The 13,739-nt window shown below is 41.0% G+C and overlaps 1 protein-coding gene across 11 annotated transcripts in view; it reads left to right on the forward strand.

The window, feature by feature from the left end:
• The window catches only part of LOC125738284 (peroxisome proliferator-activated receptor alpha-like), a 100,593-nt gene that overhangs the window by 49,385 nt on the left and 37,469 nt on the right, over positions 1-13,739 (forward strand). For 2 of the 11 annotated variants that reach the window (XM_049007111.1, XM_049007112.1), the window contains exons 1-3: positions 205-640; positions 1,456-1,533; positions 13,117-13,166. The gene's annotated coding sequence lies outside the window, so the exon portion shown is untranslated. Of the gene's footprint in view, positions 1-204; positions 641-1,455; positions 1,534-6,069; positions 9,363-13,116; positions 13,167-13,739 lie in introns of those variants that run through there. The other 9 variants (XM_049007115.1, XM_049007120.1, XM_049007122.1 and 6 more) reach the window with 6 other exon arrangements.

Here is a 13,739-nt window from a genome sequence, read left to right on the forward strand (position 1 = left end):
CTCTCTCTCTCTCTCCCCGGCGGTAACACAGCTCCTCACTGAGGAAGCTGCACACTCGCACACTCAGCCTCGTTCCTGCTGCTGCGTCCCCGCCTGGGCTCTGCTCCACTGGCCCGCCGGGTTCCTGCTCTGGCCCGTCCCTGCCTCCCTCCGCCTCCTGCTCGTCTGCTGTGGGGGGGGTGGGGAGGGGGGGGGGCGGGGGATTCAGCACAAGAGGGGGAAAAAAAACAAAAAGAGTGCAGCTATTTCCACAGCTGGTTCCTCCACCCCTGTGAGTGACTGTGCGTGCAGGAGGGAGAGGGAGGGTTTCTTTTTACTACTCGTTGGATTTTAACCCTCTGGCTTCAGCCAGCTGCACAGCAAGCCTAACACAAACCGTGCAACAAGTAGCTCTTCGGGGCCACTCTTCCTCACCATGATACAGCTCCCCCTCCTCTCCTCGTCTCCGTTTTGCCACGCGTGTATCTCCAGGGCTGCCCATCAGCCCCAAGCTCTTTTTTCCCTCTCTTGTTCTCCCTGCGATTTTGTAACTGTCGGCCGCTGTTCCTGTAACACGACCGCTCTGCGTGATGGACTTCTCCCTTCCCGGACTCTCAGAGGCTGTGCCGCCACGCCACGCTTCGCAGGCAACTCCTCAATGGTAACGTACTATTTTTGTTGTTCTCTTCATTGTTTTACTGTCGGTTTGTTGTTTCTCTTTTCTTTCTTCGGGGGCTTGGCCGTGTCTTGCGAGCAGGTTTTGGGGCGAATGGGGTATGCCAATAGGGACGGCGCTGTCGAAAGTGTGGCACCCCTCTTTCCATCCCGCTTCTCCCTGTCCTCCCTCTCCTCCTCTGGCTCCTCTTCTCCCCCCCTGGCTTGCTGTCCTCGTGGGGCAGAGGCGTGGAGGAACTCCCCATGGGACAGATGCCAGCTACACACAAAAGGACAAAGTGGCGCGAGGTGGCCCGTCTGAGTGCTGGAGGCAAGCAGAGGGGGACAGTACAGCTCAGGGGCCAGCAGTACGGTTGTGCCATACAAACACCAGGGCTGCATCTTGCACTCCCCATGAGCCCCGTTGCAAAGGAGATCCGTCGCCCGCCTGCTGTTGTCCATGAGCAGTATGGGCATTTGGGTCGCAACAGGGTGGGGGACTTATTTTCTAAGCTGCTGAATAATTTATCTCCCCCTCCACCCACCAAGCATCGAGACCACGCCAGCATTACTGCTAGCGCACTGTTCATCTTTGCACTAACACACTCCTTCCAGAAGGGTGTTTAAGCTCCAGGTGAGGCTGACATGCAGTGTCCCCCTCCAAGGGCTTACAGCCAGTGCTGTTCCATGTGACCAAGCCGGGATTGGGTGGGGGGAGCAAGGTGGGTCCAGTGACCCAGGCCTAGATCCCGCTCTTAGAGCCCGGAGGCCTCGGTTCGCCCCACGCCAGCCCGCCTCACCACGTTGTGTCTCCTTCTACAGGGACATGGACTCCGTGGGCCACTCTGCCGAGTTTTCCCCAGATAGCGAGCGATGCTGGTTCCACCTTATTATGTGACTGTGAGTGTTACTAATGTTTCGGCCCGCGTCTGCATGTGTGTCGTGTTCGTACATATATGTACACTTGCAAACAAACACACACATTGTACTGCATGCACAAGCAGGGCAGAATCTTGCAATTTTATAAAACAAGTAAATCTTTGTATAAAATTTAGGGGGGGGGGCGCAGAGGTGTGCAAAAGTTCTGAAATCTGAAGTCTGGTTTTCTGATAATAAAAAACTGATACCAACAAATTAACTCATTCCTATCAATCAACAGTCCTGAAATATAACATCGTCTGTTTTGGCCACATTCCTAAAAATAGAAGTCCTTCAAAAAAAAAAAAAATGTGTGATGATGGACTTCATTGCTTTTCCAGCTCATATAAAAGTGCAGAGGAAGAGACACAGGACAGACATGCAGTGGGCCGCAGGTCACAGACGTAATTCTCTTATTTTTTCACTTCAGTATCCAAGACAGTAATTTGTAACTTTTATGTCCCTCTAAAAAAAAAAATCCAGTGCAGGGTTTAGTTTGCCACCCCAGATGAATCATTATATGTAACAGCTGCATTTCCTAAATATGCAATTTATTAGAGGATTAAATGCATAGATATTTTTATTTTACAAGAGTCATAAATTAAGATAATTTATTATTAATTGCTTCATAATAACGGTGCAAGAATTTCTAACAAAATTATATATATTTCTATTTGAATTCATGTCGGTTTGGGATTTTATCATATTTTTAAGAATTTCACTTTACAGTTCCGGGAATTCTTTTAAAAACTGAAGTGTAAAATCAAGACATTGATTAATACTTTTTAAAATATGGCATAATTATTGATTTGTATATGAATATATATTTTTATTTTGATTTTCAATTAAATATGAATTCTTATTGATAATTATTTGAGCATGTTTTTATATGGATTTCAAGTCTTTTTCGTTAATATGTATTTTTTTCAATTTACAAAAGTTATTTTTCTATAAACAGAACACATTTCAGAAGAACATTTGAGGTTCACTTTCAGCTACTTGCTGAGTATGTGAGAGCTTTTGTTTACTTTTATTTCATTTGAATGACATTAATACACACATGATTTGCGTAGAAAACGTTATTAAAATGTCATAATTAACATTTAATTTTAGTTAAGATGGTTACATGCACTTATTTTATCTATTCTCTTCACACCAAAATAATAATAATAATAATTTAAAAATCTGCCAGCGAGGACCCTTTTCCTTGCTTGTTCTCTATGTTTGTGTTAAAACCTCAGCTGAAATGAACAGTTTACCATTTGCTTTTTCCTAGCAGTTTAATGAAATTTCACCACACTTGGGCCAGACCTGAATGTTTTTTTGATATAAACTCTTTTTTTTAAAGTTTCGAACTGAATGCTTAAAAGCAGGAGTTAAGGTAAAACATTATACAAACAATATTTAAGTTGTGAATATTGTGTATATTAAGTCGTGATTCGCTACTGCTCCCAGTTGTCACTGAGACTGCTGATGGAGGAGTTGACTCCATCACACACGTAGGTGTGACATGCAGAGAGGGAAAGGCCAGGCAGGGTGCTGTCTGTATTGGGCAGGAGGCCGAGCTCGCGTCACTCTCAGTGAGCTGTGATCTGTGCCACAGGGAGGGAGGGATGCTATAAGCAGGCACATGGGGGGGCCAAGGGAGAGGGCTGTTTTGGAGTCCTCGGCCCTGTCTTTCCACACACGTGGTGCCCAGGCCAAGGCATGCTCGCATTCTCAGATCACTGACACCCCCCTTGATACACACGTACACACAGTCACGCACACCACTTAAGACCCCACCCGCAAGTCGTCTGTGGGAGGAGCTGTCTAAAGTAGTGCCTGCTCCATTTCGCCAAAGTGAATGTCTGTCAATCCTGATGAAGTATGGGCTTCTTTGGGAGCTGGGCAGCCAGTCAGAGGGAGGCGCTCTGTCTCATTTCAGTGAGTGTATGCATCTGTTCTGAGCAAAATTATTTTCAAATTTTTTGCAGTCTATTTCTAAATGTTATTTACCAAAAGTAAATATGATTAACAATATTTTATCTTACGTTTTTTCAAATTTTTTTTTCGCCTAAAAAAAAAAATGAATCCAATTTTCCTGCATACACAGAATTATGCATTTATGAGGTTCTGAACATTTAACATTCCAACAATAAGTAACTATTATTGACAATGCATTATTTATTTAGTCTGATACTGTGATTATCATTGTGTTTATACATATAAATAACTGTAGCTAGTTTGTAGCTGTAATTAGTAGTGTATTATAGTAGTGTAATTTACTGGATTATATTTATTGGATTTGACTGTGCACATCAGCTAGTTTTTAACATGGTTAAGGTCTATTTCGTACTAAAATAATTTTTACGTTGTAGCATTAATTTGCACAAATTTACCCAAGATTGTGTCGGGGGGGAAAGAACTGCCAGCAACTAATTTTGAACTAATAAATTATAGAAGTAATAGAACCCTGTTTTACTACAATTCCGACTGTACTTTTAGTTAGTATTAATTTATTTCTCATAACGCCAACATTTCAGATCGTCTGATTTTTGCAGCGCAGAGAGGAAGAGGGAGCGGTTGGGGGGGTCTATCATTTAGTATTCTGCTGCCCCTCAGTTGTGGGAGCACATCTCAGGCAGGACTGTGGCGTTTGCTTTCAGTGAGGCGCTGAAACAAAGGAAGGGACCACTGCCGATAGCGTCGCCTCACTTGTCAGCTCGGACTTGGAGCAGGGGAAGGGAAACATAGCGATGAGAGAGCATTATCTGGTTGGGGCATCAAAAATAAATTAGGCTGTAAATTCTAGAAGCTGTCATTATTATTACTGTTATTACTACTGTAATAACAATAACAGCAATAATTATAATAAAAATAATAATGACACCAAGTAATGAAAAGCACATATGTAGCTGAAACAAGTAAAATATTATTAACGTAGAAAAGATGAAATAAAGAGGACATTTACACAGTCATTAATTGTACCTAACTGTCTGATTCTGTGGTTTCTATTAGGATTAATCATCAAAAAAAAGTTTCAATTTTGTTTAAGCATTTTAGGTAAATGTTTTAAATAAATTTGTTATAATTCCATAAAGTGAGTTTTTCTATCAGATATTTTCAATACATTATCATATTTTATATTAATAAAATGATCCAAACTAACTGTTTATCTGAAATGTTGAAACATTCTTCATGAGAGAAAATTTAGAATCACTGTAACTTCTTTCATTCTGAGGTTTTTAATTGTTGATTTTTGTGTCGATATAATGCTTGTTGAATTTTAGTTACTGCTTTTTCAAGTTTGCATTTTTCACTGCAAACGACTTTGTGACATTTTTTTCTGTTTCTGAATCAATCACCATGCCTCACCAAGTGTGTCAGCAGAAAATGACATGAATTGTCAATGTACCATTAATCATTAAGGGTGGTGTGTGGAGTGTAACTAAGAATTTTGGCTTTGTAGCAGGCTACAGGAATTATTGCACAAAAAACTATTGGGTGACGTTAATGTACTGCAGGGATAAAAGCACAATTCTGTGTGTTTCCGTGTCCTGTTCTTATGTTATAGTTTGCCTGTTTCGTCATCCGACGATTCTCACCCACTGTGATATTAATCTGATGTTTGTGTTTACAAAACATCTTGTATAAAATTTCAAAATTAATATTAAAATGAGTTTTCCCTTATCAGTTGCATAAGGAAAATTACTGCAAAGCAAAAGCAAATGATTTTTTTCTTGCGTAAGTTTTCATTTAAAATTAGACTTGATACAGGATCCTCAATTTTCAGCGAATGGTTTTTAACAAAAGCTGGTTTAAGTTTCCATCTTTATTAAGTCAAACTAATCAAAATATTATTTTCAAGCAGGTTAATATTTAACACTGTCATTTTAGACTGAACTTTTCTATGATTTTGTAGAGGAAAAAATAAAAGTTAATTAAGAACTAAAACACTTAAGAGTAGAATGATCCTCCCTGAAGTTCTTAATTCAGAACAATTGTGTTGTAATCAGCTATTTTTTACTACTATATTTAGGATTCCAGTATTATTTCTGTGTTATAATGGTAATCTCTGAATATGTATTTGAAATAGTTGGGCTATTGCTGTTGTTCTTTTACAAACAAATTCAATTTGATTTTTAGCAAGCACTTTCTGGGCCCCCCGGTCATTCATGTGGAAGGCCACTCCCTCATCTCTGAACATGTGTCATTATTGTTTGACCTATCACACACTTTTGACTGTCGGTCCACATACTTCGGGAGTGCTCAATTAAACGTACCATTTTCCTCTTCTTCATGGCATTCCTGATATAGAGGAAATACTTTTTATTTTACAATACATCATCTGATGATTAGCCAGTAATGCACACATCACTTCTCATACACCAGCAACCATTTTTGCAGTCTTTAAAATTACCACTTAAATAACTTGCTTTTTAAAAACAGAACTGGGCTTTTTCGGTATATTAATTTGTGTCATTACTATTATTTTTATTATTATTATTTTTACATGAAAACATTTATACTTAAAACTATTTTACTTGATTATAATCCAGTTGATTTAACACTTTTTTAGAATACAGAAAAAATTTAGAATTGGCATAGCTGGCTGGTATGTTTTTTACTTAATCGCAATGGGCTCTTTCTACTAGTGCAAAGTAGCTTAAGATTTATAGTAATGTATTAATTTAATGGTGAGAAATTAATAAAGCTAAATAAATTTAAAATTAAGATTGTGCTAATAAAGTGCCATAAATAATTCCAGAAAATCCCACATAAATTCAGAATTACTCAATAGCAAATCTTTGGTTTTCACAAGCACTTATGATGTTCCTGCAGTGTTGTCTGAATTATGCTCTTATCCTGGGATTCACAATTTGAGCTGTCGGCATAAAAATGTGCAACCAAACAAACTGAGACAGAGTGGACTAAACTGACCTAGGGAGCTGCCTGTTTGTTTAGTGACTCTTACCAATTAAAGCATGATGCTGATAAGCAACTGAGGGCAACCAGTCAGTGTCGAGTTAATCAATTGGTAATCAAATGGGATTCAGAACTCCACCCAACTGTAGTACCCATTAGACAAGACCCAATAGTGAACAGCAATGATTAATTATTATTATTATTATTATTATTATTTAAAATAAAGTTAAAGGAAGTCTGCTTTTACATAAATCTGCTTTTACATAAACGTTGATAAATGTTCACACTGGGCACAAAAATAAAGGCTGCTGCATGCTAATCATCAACCATAGATATTAAAGTGAAAGAATCCTGTGATTGAATGCTGGGCAGCTGACAGCCTCCCTGAGAGAGTCTGCTGGCGCTATGGAGGGACTACAGTAGCCTATTCACCATATGCCTTCATGCCATTTTTCTGCTGACTCATCTGCTGGCAAACAAGCGCAGGGCCAACTCCACAAAAGGTGCCACCACGTTTCTACCAGGGGGTTAGTTAGCGAGATGCTAGTAATTTAGATCTGAGCCAAAGGTGCACAGTGTCTGAGGCTGAGTTCCTTACTATCTAACTCAGTATCATGTCCTTGTACCTAGCAGTTCTTCATGCTGGTGTGGTTAAGCTAACAAACTGTGTCTGTGCACAAATGCTAAACCTGCCGCTTAAAGATTGATTTTCCTGTCATGAGATGTCACTGAAAGTTCTGATGTTCAGTGACTGGTCTGGCTTCTCTTGTGCTGTGTGCCATGATGTCCTGTACTGTCACGGTGGATGTACTGTTATTCGGACTGCCCACACCAAGCCTTGAATCATTTTGTCAGAATAAATGTTGCTCTTTTTTTCAAAAAGCCGGGAGCTATGAGGTTCAACCTGGAACATTGTCAAACCTTCCTTCTGCCCTGAAATGTGGCCTTTCTTTTTCAAAATGATTCATTTTAACATAAAAACATCTTAATCAATTTACCAACTGCTTATCCTGGCCAGGGAAGAGGGGGTGTCTACAGTCTCTTCTGTGCAACACAGGGCACAATGCAGGAATACATTGTGGATTGGATATCAGTCTTAATCAGTATAGGCTTAATGAAGTGATAGTATGTAAAATATTTTGTTCAAGGGTTGAACTGTTTGCAACCTAGTGTTCTAAATTTTGTATGATCCATTTGTGTTATATTTTATGGTAATATTTTCTAGAATACAAATACTGTAATAGTACATTATCTTCATTAATTATTGTTTTATGAGTCACTTATGTATTCATTATTTCCATGTCTGGTAAACATGGAGACCCTTTGAAGGAGGTGTCATAATCGGCGTGTGTCACTACTCAATGCTTTTCTTATTTATTTCAGATACTTTCTTTTGTCCTCTTAGGTAGCTGGGTCATTCAGTTTGAGTCTCATGATTGCATGTGTCTGTCAATAAGAGTGCTTCTCTCTGGCATTTAAATGGAAGGGTAAGTCTAAAGCTTACAATGAACAAGGTGGTCAGACAGTGCAGTGTCTGACAGTTGTTATAGCAGTTGACTTATTGCCAAGAGGTTTTAGGGTGGAGTCTTTCTTTCCATAGCTCGCTAAAACGGCTGACCACAGAAATACATACAAACTAGTAAAACTGTTAAATGTAATACTGTAAGCTATCAAGGATACTTCACATTGTAGGTAGTAGGTCTGTATATGATGACACTAGATATTAACCAATGAAAAAGCAGTTCCACAATGCCATATTCAAGGCTTTTATAAGTGAAAGTGCATTTTAATCAGTGCAATTTCCCTTACAAGATAAACTGCTGCCATTTCACTGTCATCTTATAGTCACATACTGTGGTTAGAGTCATGGGGGTCCTGGAGCCCATCCCATGCAGCATAGACCCCAAGGCTGGGAAACACCCTGGATGTGATGCCAGTCCATTACAGGACAATGCATGCACAATAGTAAACTTATAGATGTCATTAGGCATAAAATAACTTAGCATTGCAGGTAACCTATGCAGCTTGAATAACACGAGGCGGTAGCACTACCCACTTTTTAGCAAGCTAATATTTGTGAATTTGGTTTGTCTATCGTAAAAAAAGTAGGTAACAGTGACCACTACAGGCAGGTTGTTGTCACTGCAAAAAAATATTTATTGTCTCTGTTTTAAACTTTTTTTCCACAGGAGTCAGGGATTTGATATGGGATGGGATAAACCAAAGCATGTGGACATTTAGCCGTGGCCAAGTCTGCCAGGTCTACACATGGAAGTAATTACCCTGAGCTGCTGACCACTGTGAAATGTGGACCATTTCATTCTGAATACATTTACTTAAATATTAGCCTGGACACCAGGCGCTATTTATAAACTATGGCACTTTAGGTCCGGAGCACAACTACATATAAATGTTACTATGCACAACTGCTTATTTTGTTCTATTATTATTTAAATTGTGTTAAGTTTTAAATAAAGTAGTTCCCAGAATTTTTTAAAATGTAAAAGAACAGGCGTAGAGTTTTTTGTCGAAGGGGCCTTGGCTGTTTCCCGAACATGAGGAAGAGAAATAGGCCAAGTGGTAAAGGAAGACTGCCATTTAAAGGTCAAGTGAAAGTAATGGGACAAGGGAACAGCAGGAGATAGCTGATTCTGGTCCAAGATATAAACCTGAAGTTTATCACTGTTGGAAAGTGGTGAAAATGTAGATGTGAATATTCATCATCTGAATTCACCTGTATTGTCCTGTAACTTGTGACTCAGATGCTTGCTTAGTTTTTGTATCTCTTTCTTACCAGGAAAGCATGATGGGCATTTAAAGTCACTTGAGTGTGAGCAAGAATGTTGTCCTGTGACCAACGATAGCCACAGGCGACACCTGACTCTTTGTGAGCAAGTTCCTCGGTAAGCCATTTTTGGGCAAAGGTGGATGTCAGCCTCCAGGAATCTCTGCATCTGATTGGCTAAAAGCCCAGAAGGTGGTGCTTTAGCAAGTAGCGTTAATGAAAGTTAGATTCGTTTGTGCTATTAATGTTGCCGAGTCAATCTTTGGCTCTTCTCTGCTCTTTCCACTGTAAGGTTTTTTAATACCCTAGCTTATGCAGACCTCTCTGATAATTCTAATACTAATGTAAGTACCTTTACAATAACACTAGTAGTACAAGGACACCTTAGAGTTAGCCATTAGCATTCTTTCTGTATAGAAGACCTGTTTTACTGCTAAGTGGAGGATGTTAAATTCTCCAGGCCAAAGGAGAATACTAAATTCATTTTTTTTCTTCTTCTGTTGTCTTTATTGAAGTGTAAAATTACAATTGTTGCTGGCACAGGGAAGTTGGAGTTGATTCTGCTTTTCCGGAAAGGTTATGTCTCAAGAGGGTCTTGTTCACGAGTGCGCCTTTGTTTTCTGTATTCCGAATGTGAGAAGCACAGCAGGACATTTTTCAAGTTTGACTCGCTGGAACAGGATGTTTGGCCGACGAGTACACTCCACCACTAAACTCCTTATACTTGGGCTTACCTCGACCGCCAAGAGCTTTGACAAAATGGCCGCCTCTCCCAAACTCTCACCCCTCCATTTTATGCCTCCGTGCCAGAACAGCCAGGTATCAGGAGAAGGGGCAAAAATGTGCAGCTTGGAATATTGCTTTTAGACAAAGGGTATTAAGGGGGATGGAGCACTGTAATGGTGCTGGAGCTGTCTGGGAGTTGGGGCAAGAGGTGTGGGGGCAGCCCGAGGGGTGTAAGGGATGCCTGTGCTATTTAAATGCTTAATTGTTGCCAACTGACTGCATACAAAGATGCTGCTTTTTAATTCTGAAGAATCTCTATGATCCATCGATCAAAGTGCTGAACTTGAGCACTCATTTCACATTGAACTAAAATGCAGAAGCTGCACTCGGGCGACAGGGCTATGGTATCTTTGTACAAAATAGCAACATCTTAGTAGATTCATCTTATTCTGTGTATTTCTGTATAATTGTAGGACTGGAACAGGAGGGTATATACTCCTTAACTTAGAAAACCTAGAACTTGGGATCTTACCTTATTATTATTATCTTGGGATAATTTCCCCTCATCTACCACAGCTAGATCCTTCTTTTTATTTTAGTCTGAGAGGTTCCATTGCATTATAATACCTTGAGCCAGGGAAGCTTCCAGTTCACCCACATATCTCCATATACAAGTGAAAGGGATGGGCTGAGAAATGCTGCGGATTCACCTCTACGGTACCACTGCTATATCTACATGTTAGCCACCTGTGCTTTGGAGACACAACGGTCTGGGATTATAAATAGCCAGCAGCAGATGTGTGTTTGTGTGGCTGGAGCAGACACTGTTACTAAAGAAAGAAGCTGCTACTGATCAGTCTTTTTTCACAAACTAGCTGATCAATTGTCAGCAATATGTCAGCAGCTTTATTCATTACATTGCAGCATAACAATTGACTGTTAAACTACAGTACATCCCTGCTACTCCTGTTGCTGTTTTCTATTTTACCATCTCACTGACTCATCTGTCTGGCTACCTGATGCTATTTGCTTGATATCCATTGGCTACCCAGCTGTAAGGTAAATGTTGTGGTAGTCATTTCTGGAGTTGATATGGAGAAAAAAAAAATAGTGGTCAGGAATGAATGGAGCCGAAGGGGCTGTTTTGAGGCAAGCTGTTTGGCCACAGACAGTAGGCAGCACTAAGAAGGAGAGAACGGAGGCATATTTATATCACTTGGGGAAAGCAGCAGGGTGACAATTCCTCCAGCTTCCTGCTGGCTACAAGCTCCTAGTAAAGATAATCCACAGAGAGCCTGTCATTCAAATCTGGGATGGTTCCTGGAGCTGGTGGCCTCTAGAGGTCCCACTTTAGCACCCTAGGAGGAGGCAGGGGGCAGCTCCAAGATTTCCAATGTCCATACAAACAGTGCATCTGAAAAACTGCTCCCAGTGTTGACCTAGCAACAGTCCCGACAGTAATATCTGTGATACTGGCATTCCTCCAGACCACCTGTCCATGAATGTCTGGATGACTCCCTGAGCATGAATCACATCAAGGTGCATCAGCCTGGGCATCCACTGACATGAAGACTGAATATAATACATCAACTGCAGCCATTAGTCTATTAGTCAAGACAGACCACTGCAAGATCATTTATCTTTTCGCTCCTCAATTTTAAAACTCTCCTGTTTTGCAATTTCAGTACAAAAACTTAGCATGTGTGCCGGGCTGCATTTCTCCACTGTGCTCTGCATTCTGACTGTTCCACGTCACAGTATCTATAAGCAGCATCAGGACTCTTATCGATTTTGTCATGTTTACATTTTGGAAAAACGGGAAGACAGACTCTTCTGGACCATCTTGTGGTGCGTAATTGGTTGCAATTCGCAGCCCAACTTGCTGAATAGCTCAGCAGCATCCGGTTGCACGGCTGTCGCATGCTCAGTGAGGGTCACGTATAGCATGGAGTTGACATAGCAGCATGCCCCCTCCCAGATGCGGCACTCAGCTGCCTCAGCTCTCATTTCACGTGGTCCTGGGGTGCTTCACCAGATCCTCTTGCCCTCCTGCATAAGAATCCGCATCATCACCAAGCCATTTCACAGAGTACTCATGGGTACATCTTTATAATCAGTGGGGTGCGGGTCTGAAGGGGTCCTGCGTGGCTGATTCCCTGTATCCTCATAAGGACCTGAGTTCTTGCAGATGTCTCTGCATGTGCCTGTCAGAGCAGGAATGGACCAGTACATACACCAATGAGTGAGACACCCCTTGTCACCCTGTTGGGCTCGTGGGTGTGGCAGAGGTTACTAAGAGGTCGCAGTGTCTGTCTCTGATACCCACTTCCATTTGGGGCTTGTTTTTGGCCCTGTTTGTGTAACTGGACCTTGTTACCCACTGGCTCTCTTATAAATAGGTGTTTATCCCCACTGTTAACCCAGACGAGAGGCTGTGCTTCCTTTTTTAAACTGGCCCACACGCCACTTTAGATTTCTTCTGTCTGCGCCCCCCCATCAGTGCTGTGAGGCCATGAGGCACCTGGGGAAGTTCACAGATGCTAAATATAGACAGAGAGGGCATGCTGGGGGCAGTCTAGTCAGTCTGGGACATCTAGCCGTAGCTGGTGTGGTTGTTTCGTTCTTCAGGAATACCCTAGGCTGCTAGTTAGTATTAGCTATTTCCTGTTATTAGGTGTTAGCTGGGTTTTGGACTATTAGTTAGGGCTAAAGCTGTTGATAGGGCTGCTAGCCACTTAGAGGTGGTGCTGCTGGATGATGTTGTTGCCAATGCTGCTTGCTGGAATTGCTACACTGTGCTGCACCTACTTGTTGGGGCTGAAACCGTGGGTGGGGCTCATAGCTTGGAGAAGTCAGAGCAGGATCTTGCTCAGCAGATGCCTCTTACCAACATGGGAATGTATTCTGGGAATAAAGAAAAGCAATGAATCTATGCAGATTTTCTTGAAATAGTTGTCTTATTTTTAATTCAACAGCCAAAGTTACCTTGTTTACAGCATTAAAATTTGGATCATCTAATATGACTTGACCGGTACTGATGTTTTATCAGACATTTATTTTGCGAGTTATATATTTTCTTTTACTGAACATTGGAAGAACCATGTATCTGCGTGTGACATACTAATCGTTTTGCTTTTCTTCTGCAGGATTTACGGGATGGACAGGAAGTAGTGGAGCTAGCATTTGGAGAAATAAGGTAGGATATTAGTTGCAGAATTGTTACAGTTGGAGGTGCAAAGGGATTTTCTCTATGTAACTGTAAAAGCTGGAAAAAAGAAGCAGATTTTCCGCCATTAAAAGCTGTCAGGCTGTGGATGAGTCAGTGACTGCCTGTCGTGTCAGTTTGTGCAGCATAGTCAGATATGTTAGGTCACCGTTGGTGCTTCTAGCTGAGCATGCTGAATCGGCATCAAAGCTGTTTGGAGATTTCTCTGATTGGACTGTATGTTAACTGTCACCTCTAGTCATGCCAGTGTGTTACAATTGTGTTTCACAATTGATGAGAGGGGACAGGAACCAAACATTCATTGACTTTGGTTTGTTCTAGTTTTTTGCCATTGGCTTGATGTGTACCAAACTTACAATCCCGTTTCTAAAAAAGTTGGGACGCTGTGTAAAATATAAATAAAAACAGAATGCAGTGATTCGATGTCAGCAACATGTTTAAGAAAATTTGGGACAAGGGCATGTTGACCACTGTGTTGCATCACTTCTCCTTTTAACAACAGTCTTTAAACATTTCAGAACTGAAGAGACCAGTTGCTGGAGT

Source organism: Brienomyrus brachyistius, chromosome 3 (assembly GCF_023856365.1).
Source record: "Brienomyrus brachyistius isolate T26 chromosome 3, BBRACH_0.4, whole genome shotgun sequence".
Lineage (NCBI taxonomy): Eukaryota > Metazoa > Chordata > Actinopteri > Osteoglossiformes > Mormyridae > Brienomyrus > Brienomyrus brachyistius.